Here is a 10,082-nt window from a genome sequence, read left to right as displayed (position 1 = left end):
TGAACATGGGATTGTGTAGGATCCTACCTCAGGTCCAGCACTAGTCAAAATTTCCATTAATATTTTGAGTAACACGGCAGAGAGGATTATTAAATAGCATCCAGCCATCAGCTGCAGAGGATCCTTTAAATGCCTATGAAAGGGTAGGATGTAAATTGATAATCATCACAGAGTTCAAGAAATCACTGTGGAAAGTATACACAGCTCAACAAATTAAAATGAGAGCTATTTCATTTAGGTAGGAATAATGAAATACACAATAGTAAGAGTGGGAACAATCAGACAGCACTGTGAATCAGATTGCAGAGCTAGCATATATGGCTTTAATTGCTCATTCTTTTTCTCAAGACCTATTACTTTGTTACAGAAAGAATTTTGTTTAGTTTCATACAATATTCCTGCTATTGCAACGGTTCCTGCTATTGCAATGGTTCTTGCTATTCTTTTGGTGCTCTCTTCTAGATACTTGTTTAAAGTATCTTGTTTAAATTTGTTTAATTTAAATCAAGAGGAAAAAAAATGGAATAAGCAATTAAACATGGCAAAATGCTGACCATTCCAAGGCTATTCCTTTCTCTTAAGATGGTTTTTATCTTTACCAGTCTTCTGGAACCTCCTATGTTTTCAGAATTTCTCAAATGTGTAGTCAGTCTGAGATTACAGCAACTTCCGAAATATAAACCAGACTGGAAATATGTGCCAGTCTCCTTAAATAAACTCACTTTCCTGGAGGGACATTTTATGCATATCTCAGACTGCCTCACAATGTTCTATAGTATGTAAGAAACATTTTTATTGCTGTCAAAGATAGTAAAATATTTCTTTTTGTGGAGAAACACATTTTCACAGTATATAGAGATGCCATAAAACTTGCATATAGAAGCAGAATCTCATTGAAGAAGTTGTGTGTTGTGAAGGGAGAATATCTGCTGTTAGCACTTGTGAATCTGAGAAATATTCAGATATGAAGTTGTGTGGCAATCCACTTTCACAACATAATATGACAGTAAATTCAGTTACCTCAGGTTTGCAGGGTTTGGAATTCATGTATGATGTTCAGAGACAGAAGACACTAAATAAGTTAACAAAAGAAACTGTGCATAAAATGAGTTTACACAACTATGGTCTGTGCAGCTTTGGACTGAAATAGTCAAGGAATTGCTCTTGGTTTATCTGGAGACTCCTCCCAGTTTGGTTTCACACCTTGCCTAGGAATTCAAACAAGCTGAATATATCTTTGCCTTGCAGTACTGTTAAATTAATGTTCCTACAACTGTAATTCTAAACTCAAAGTTATCTTTTTAACCAAGACCCTGGCTGTGTAGTGGGGAACAATGGAAGATTTCATGCAATTTCCATGTGCTTTTGTAGTTAAGAGCATGTTTTTATTGATTTAAAATGAAATCCAACACCTGACAATAAAGAATATTGATAAATACAACCAAAGAACTGAGAACAGTCTGACGTGTTTGGGTTCAATTCAGGCCTGGCAGCCCTGCAGGATGAAATTATCCAGGTAGGATAATTCTGGAATGGGCAAAGGCATAGACGGTCCCCAATGCAGTCTCTGGATTTTAGTGTGGAGGTACCATTTGCTGGAGCAGAAGGATAATTAAGTTTTTGTTCCTCTTCACTTGCACCAAGATGATTAGCAGGGGAATCTCATGCTTCTGAGTTTTGCAAGGCAGACACTTTCCTGATAAGAATTGAATTTGCTCATTTGTGCAATTTGTGTGATGGTAAACAACCATCAGAGGACAGCTTCTGCCAGCTGCTGTGTCAGGCTTGCGGTGGTGCAGGCACACCTTGCCATGCTCAGCTCTCTTGGCTCCTCAGGTGAGTAGTTATTTAGCAGGCACATCAAAATGTTTACTCAGCTACGTAAGGTCATTTGCAGTAATTCTGCCTTCCTTCCTCGGGATGCACTGCTTCCTCCTCTTCAAGGCAAAATGAGCTCAGAAATACCATTTGTGGATATAGCTCATCTTAATAGATTTTCCTAGTGACTTATGCTACTTTTGTGATTTTTTTCTTTTTTTTTTTCTTTTTTTTTTTTTTTTCTCTCTGGGCATGTATTACCCTGTCAGTCTGCTCCAGCCACCTGCCCTATTTATGGGTATTTTAACAGAAGGAAGTTAATAGAAACTCACATTTGGTGTGAATTTCCATTTCACTAATTCACACTATTCTTGCTGGGGACAGTTCAGTGTTAAAGGAATAATAGCTTACAGTACTTTCAAAGCCAGATTACTTTCCCCCTGCAAGAAAAAGTGGCCTTAGTGGGAACTAGGGCAGCTAAGCTGCAGTGCTTGGAAATTTACACCCTAATTATCACAAATTAGCTTCTCCATCTGGGCCAGAACAAATATGTGAAGAAACTCAGAAGGTTGTCCAGTGTGATACCTTTTCCTACAGGATGATCTCCGCTGAGTGCATGGGGGTCATACTGAGAGCATCACAGTGGAAAACCCTTTTGCAGTTCAAATTAGCAAAAGTGCTTTCTGATTTTCAGTTACTTGAAAGAAGAAGGCAGCATGCATGTAAATTACAACAGTAACTGATGGATTGGAAACACCAGTACTGCTAAAATGTTGTATTTGCTCCCATTTCAAGCCTGAGTCCCTCAGCTTGGCTAGCTTTGCTTAACTCAATAGCTTTGCTTGTATTAATTACGTCAATGGACATGGAATTATTGCCACTAAAATAATTGCTTCAGAAGCCAAAATGACCCCTCAATGGAATAATTGTTGAAAAATATTTTTCTTTTAGAACACTATGTCCTCAAAGGAAACCTACCTGGAGTTCATTTAACTTAGGGAGTTGCTTTACAGTTGCTTTACTTGCAATCCAAAGCAAACTCTTAGAAAATCTCCTTGGGAAGAAAGAAAAAAAAATAAAAATTAATCTCTGTTATGTGTTGTTTCAAAGAAGTTTATAGGTCAACAATTTATGTAGCCCAGTCAGCAGGAAACACACATGTGGCATCTACTTCTCTGAATCAGAGAGCTGGCTGATGCCAAGGTAATTACACTGATAGAAGGCTGTTGTAGGTTCAAGGAGATGAGAACCGAGTTTCTCTGTAGAAGAACTAAATGCCCTGAACAGAGAAGAAGACTCTGTGTGTATGAGTGCATGTGTGTGCAGTGCTTGTGAGTCATGATAGTTTCTAAAAGGCTGTTTAACTTTCTGAAGTTGATGTGAGTCATTGTTCTCTTCCCAGGTAATGACTAGTAAAGATCATATTTAGCTCTTCCATTTCTCTAGTAATCTCTGAGACCTGTGTTCCATTGATCTTCCAGTGAACAGCTGCTTCAGAGCTCTGAGTGACAAGTGAAAGCTTTATGAAACAACACAGATCATTCCATTTGGAGAGCATAGATGACTAGAGCTAGAACCTGTCACTGCTCAACCTCTTTTGTCACATAAAAATGACAATTGGTTTAACAAAAGAAAGCTTGTACTAAGTGTTTAATACAGGTACAAAACAAACGGTATTGGGAAACAAAGGTGACTTTGAATGACACAGAATAAAAATAGGCACAAGGGCAGGTTTTTTATTTATGACATCACAAACTCTTTTTCTTCCAACTATTCCTAAACTGAATATTTCAGAGGGCATACTGAATATATTAAAAATCTAGACCCAAACTTGTCTTGTGGTTTAGTCAAGTTTATCTAGACATTTCAAGTTTACAGAAAGAAAAAGAATTACAGGGTGGGTCAGGTTGGAAAGGACCACAGTGGTCATCTGGTCCAACCTCCCTGCTCAGGCGAGTTCATCTAGAGCAGGTGGATTGCGTCCAGATGGCTTTTGAGTATTTCCAGGGAAGGAGACTCCACAACCCCCATGAGTGTCCTGTTCCAGTGCTCTGTCACTTGCACAGTAGGGAAATTCTTCCTCATGTGCAGGGGCATTCCTGTGTTACAACTTTTGCCTCTTGTCCTATTGCTTGGCACCAGTAGAAGGCAGAACAGAAATTGAAATACTTGCAATACAAAATGCACTGGAACGTTCAACCAGGATTTCAAACCTTCTCTTCTCAGTAAGAGGTAGGTAAATTGCAGAGAATCAACTTGTCTTTCTTGTACTTCTTCAGACTGGCAATAAAAATTTATTAGGATGTTAAAGCTAAGATTGCTAATGTATTAAAGATTTATATTTAGAATAAAAATGATCTTTCAGCACAGCGTTCTCATGAGATTTCTTGCTAAACATGTTCCCAACTCCTCCATTGCCACCTCCAACCTTTTCTTCTGGTATTTTTCCAATTTACAATATGAATTCCTCAGTACTTGTTGTCAAATGCTAAAATAGTTTTTATAAGAGATTTTAGCTGAAGTGACTAGAAATTCTAAGTGATACAGAGTGCTATAATCATTAGTTTTACTCCTACAGTTAAAAATATCCCTATTTATGGGTTTTCTATTTTCTCTGGTTTAACATGAGGAATATGTTTCAAAGTTATAAAAACTTAGAGGATCAGTTTGGAGAGGGTTTAAATTCAGCGTTTGATAAAGAGTTGTGTTGCTGATGTGCTAACAATACAAGTCATGTTTTTTTGGCAACGGATTTATTTATTCCCTTTAAATAGAGGTCAGTCAAACCTGATACTAATTTAATGAGTTAGAGGACCACGAGACAGGGCTATAAGGGTCCTGAGCTTATGGCAACCAGATCATTCCTACTGTTACTGCAGCACATGCTGCTGTACACCTGCATGGCTTCTCCTTCCTTTTGTATCATAGATGAGCCCGCCTCTCATAAAACTGCATCAAAAACAACTTTTCTGAATAAATAAAGCCATAATTTAATGTTTATGTATTCATTAGTCAACACTGTTAGTTATGCAGACCATATTGTAGCTATTCATTTATGCGTGCAAGTTAGAAATGACTAAGACCATTAATTCACTGAGAACACATATGTCAGTTTGGTGAAATACTGATTTTTTTCCTAAATTGTGCTAAAGACACCAGGTCTGGGTTTTCTGCAACAGATTGTTGTTTTTGGGACAGCAGGGATAGGCATTCACTATCAGTCTCAGTACAGAAAGACAAAGAGGAAGAGCATTTGGTTTAATATGAGAAAATTTAATCATCCTCTGAGAAGGAGAACTTTTGAAGGGCATTGCATGTTTGACTTCGTTTTGGCATCTCTGCTCAGAATGATGGAGGCATGGGGTGTGATCTGATACAGCCTGCAGTGGGTGACAGCACCAGCAGGTCTTAGAGATTAGCAGAGTATTAAAGGGTGGGAAAAAATGAAACATTGTCAAAATCAGAGGAATCTGGCCCAGAATTTCAGTTATTTCAGTGTTTGGGCAAATGCATATCTTATGCAAATTGTCTTATTAGAGGTCTGCAGGGTCCTCAGTGACTAATGAAGAATTTCTTATGAGAAAGCTTATCCAGAAAATTTGTTATTCCTTTTTCATTTCTTTGATGGAATTCAGTTATTCAGAATTGATGAAGTTGTAACCCACTCTCTCCCCAGCACAGACACAAATTAAATTCCTTCTTGGCAGGATTAAGCAATGTTAGCAAGAATTACTTCTGTATGCTTTCCATGTATTGATTTGAACCAAAATAGGTAATGTCAAAGGCAATAAAGACTGTTTCAGATATTCCATGTTAAGATCTTACTTTCTAGTTCCTTCATGGGCTCCCATTTTTACGTTGGGTTTCCCCTCCAGACTAAAGGTCTTGACCAGTTCAGAAAAATCTTCTCGGGAAAACCACACAGATACCATTTTGCCAGTGCTGAAAATCTCATTACTAATTTATGGAAGATTCCTGCCTTACATGTATTGGAAGGATTTCACATCTGGAAGGAGGAAGGATACATAACTTTTGTATGATGAAGATGACTTCTGTTGCCATGAACAATTATGGTTTTGTTTAATTCTAATCCTTCTGAAAACTCCACACATAGTTATTAGAAATGTATTGTAATTAAGCAAATCCTTTCCCCAATCCATTTCACTTTAAAGCAGGACCTCCCCTGCAATTGCTTTTTCCACTTGTTTTTTCTACTCTGACCTGGAACCAAGGGCAGAGATCCTGTCTTTCTGGGGGGATTAGTATCCTGTCAGATATTTCATCACTGGTGAGGAAGCAGTCTTGATGAGCTCCCAGGAGATAAAAGCTGGATTTGGAGGAGGTATGGAAGTGAGAGGCAGTAGACAGGCTGAGACTATGAGCTCACAAGAAGGGAAAAACAAGCTAATGGGAAAGAACTGTGCAGTAGAGAGACAGAGGAGGCTGGAGCAATAGAGGAGAAAAGCATTTCTTAAGAATTAAGAGGTGGAATTATAAGTATCTACACTCACAAAGTTGCCCCACTAACCGTGCAGGTAATGGAAAAAGTCACAGATTCCCTGATGACAAACACTCTTTTATTTGCTAGCAGATCATGGGTGCCATGAAGAACCAGCACGTGTGGGTCCTGCCTCTGTGGTGCTGGCTATCAGAGCATGGCAAAGAGCAGTACTGAGATCACTTAGCTCAGGAGAGTGATCTGAGCTGCAAACCTGAAGCTCTGGTTTTGCCAGTGGCCATTATGGACACGAGTGGGATTCTGTATAATTCTGATACAGGCTGGCAAGGGAACAGTAAAAGCAAAGCACTATAGTGTCATGCTCTGAACAGTCTTACTTTGCTCTTCAGGAACATTTCTGTATCACACATTAATCCATGCTTTTAAAAGTGGATTTCAATAATGTGGAGTTTATAGCCTAACAGGAACCTTACAAATTTCACCAGGGACAAATGTAAAGTCATGTACTAAGCAGAGAATAAGCCCTGGCAATGAAACAGGCTGACAATTCTGCTGAAGATGACCTGAGACAGGCAGTGGAACAGGTTGCCCAGAGAGGCTGGACTGTCTCTGTCCATGGAGGCTTTAAAGACTTGTCTGGATGAAGCCTTGAGCAATAAGCCTGACCTTCTGTTTGTCATTGCTTTGTGCAGGATGTTGGACTAGAGACAGCCTGAAGTCCCTTCTGACATAAACTTTCCTGTGATCTTATGATAATATACTTAAAATTTATTCACCCAGGTCCTACAGAAAAAAGGTGGGAACAGCTGGCAATAAAAGGAGATTATTGTCAGTGGGTTTGCAAACTATTTTATTCTTCGTATCTGAAAATGAGACTTCATTAACAAAATGTCACTTGCCTTTATTATTGCAGAGGTAACCTTTTGAAAATGAACTGACCATGAAATAATAGAGTAATTTCATCTAGAATCTGCAGATAATCCGAAATAATAATGCACAAGGGTGTGAAATGCTTCTATTAATCTCTGTGGGATATTAGCAGTAAAGCCCAATGATGGCAATTTGTATATAAGCATTGTTAATAATTTAGTATTACTTAAGGTTCACAAAAGAGAGAGTCACATGTATTATTAAAAATAATCTTTGAATGAGAGTTCTCTACTATAATTAATGTAATGGCTTTTACTCTAACAGACACTCAGTAATATGTTACACTTAAACTACTCCTCTATATTCCGTAGCAATAATATATAAATCTTAAAACTGTGAACAACTTTGGCTGAGGGTGTTTAGCCTCCCACTTCAGGGACTACACGCCTTATAAAGACTTGTCCTTTAGGTTTATCCAGTTGTGGTAATTATTTGGGAGTTGAAAGGACTCATTAGCACTCCCTTCTCATCCCTGATGCCGTTCTGTAAATTAGCCACTGGAAATTTCTTTAAGTACCTTGGAATTCTTTCATTAACTAGCACAAAAGGTCATTTCACATAAAATCAAGTGCTCTGAGACCTGCTAATGTAAGGACATCCAGAACTCATTAATCTATTAAATCTATTTTCACAATCTGTGTTCACAATTGGATGTTTGTTTTTGAGGCCTGTCTGCTGCTCACCACATGTACTCTGTTATTGTTTACCTAGTGACTGAATTTTTGTGGTCCCTTCCTAGAGGTCCTCACAAAGTAAAAAACCATCTTGAAGTAAAAAAGTCCCTGATCCTGTTTGTGCTTTAAGCTGTGGTCATATTTGCAGAGTGATAGCTTTGCAAATCAGCATCTCAGTATTACTTGTACAAATGCAGCACCACCAACTATCCTCTTGTGACAACTCGGTGTGAAATTTGGGTCAGATTGTACTGCAATCATACGTCTCAACAAATGCACAAAATAAAGAAAAATTATTTCTGTTTACAAGCACCAAATCCAAAGAGGGATAACTAGCATTCCAAAATTTAATCTGCTCAAGGAAAGCAAGAGCCCTCACTATCTTTTCTAAAAACCTTTTCTCCATAGGGTTTACAAATGCACTGTCACGATCTGTTTGTGAGTACTGTGAGACAAAGCCAGCTCATGTTAAAACTTGTGCTAGGAACTGTTGTCAAGCTTGAAATGCCTTGTGTACCAATCATCAAATATATTTAAAAGAAAGAGCTCTGATTAAAGATGAGAGGAGAGAATGCAAACCCTTTTATAATCAGTCTGAACAGAATTTACTTTCCATTTCTTACCGACTTTCTACTTTGTCTGCAATTTGTCTCATAGTTCAGCTTTCTGATTATTTTTTCTGTTGCATTCCTGAGTTACAGGTGTGAGCCACAGAGAGAGAGCAGCAATCCCTTCTGGAAATGGCTTGGGAATACCATAGAGGAAGCAGGAGCATTGGTGAGATTTTGAAGACGGAAGAGTGAAAGATGAGGTGCTAAATCTGAGACTGTGGCTGCTAAAATGAGCTGCTGAACATCAGAAAGCAGGAATTACTGCATTTCCCAAGAGTTCTGCAGAACCTCTGAGCCCTTTCTTTCTAGTAATAGAAATCCATGTGGGTCTGAAGAAGTGTTAAAATAAGTTTTTGAAAGCAACAGTTTTTCATAAAGGCTAAAATATATTTTATATATAAAATATGTATCCTATGCTCTATGTTTATCTGGTTTGCCTATTCCAGGTCCCCTGAGCAGATAATGCTGCATCCTCAGCTCCCACACTCTCCGCCCTCAGCTCTCTCACCCTCCATCCTGGCCACTGTGCTGTACATTATTTCAAAGGAGCACAGCTGGGTGCTGGACTGTAATTTCTCATGCAGCTCAGATCAGGTCCATTAGTTTATTTGAAGGTTAGGACCAAGACCATAAAAGTGCATGAGGAGCTAATAGACAGACTGGTGTTCCTGCTGTGCTCATGGGGGCTTGAACAAGGGAGAAAATAGCCAGGCACATCCATATTATTTTCATCTTTTGCTTCACGATTTTGCAGGAGTCTCATTCATAAATGACAAAGAAACAGCTCCCTGCTGTGAGGTCCTCATACCACAGAGAGCTGTAATGAGTTTGTAACGAGATGGAGATAAGATTTTTAGTGATTACTCAGACAAACCTCTGAGTGCAAATCAGAGATGTGGTGAGCGAGGGGTATATCTTTCCATCACTCTCCATGGCTTAAACATCTGAGGATACTTAAGGTATTCTCATGGTATTATGTAAGAAGAACTCAGTAAGACAAAAATGTCCTAAATGCATCTTTATGGATTTTTTGCCTTTGCTGTATGTCAGAAACTTTCGTAATTTGACGGCCACCAGCAGTAATTAATGGCTAGCAATATGGCTAGGGGCAATGTATGTTTCAAAGTCAGTATCAGGAAAGCCTCCATGATCTGGAAAGTCTTTGGCTGTGGAACTGTCTCCTTGCAAAATCACAAACAAGTATTTTGCCTATGTGCTCATTGAAGAGCTCCAAATAAATAGCTGGAATATAAATGAAGAGGAGTGAAGAACAGGAGATTGTTTACCTTAGAGTGTGGTGCTAAACTGAGATTTAAGAGTTGTTTCTGTTTTGGTCTTTTATGATAGCTTCAGTATATTTATATTTTTCATAGGTATGCATACATATTTGTGGAGGTGTATACATACATATAAGTGCTCCTGAAAGAAATGTTTTATTTTCATTTTCTTTGAAGCATCAGGTATTTTCTGTGTTGAATCTTAGCATAGGTAATATATATCCAGATATTAAAGTAACCATGGCAAAATAAATAAGTATTTCCAAAGATGATTCCTGTACCTCACTGACTGCTCTTTCCAAAATGTGTTATG

This window comes from Pseudopodoces humilis, chromosome 3, assembly GCF_049639895.1.
Source record: "Pseudopodoces humilis isolate 2021_Gansu_Grassland_sample_001 chromosome 3, ASM4963989v1, whole genome shotgun sequence".
Lineage (NCBI taxonomy): Eukaryota > Metazoa > Chordata > Aves > Passeriformes > Paridae > Pseudopodoces > Pseudopodoces humilis.
Note: the sequence above shows the minus strand (reverse complement) of the source record.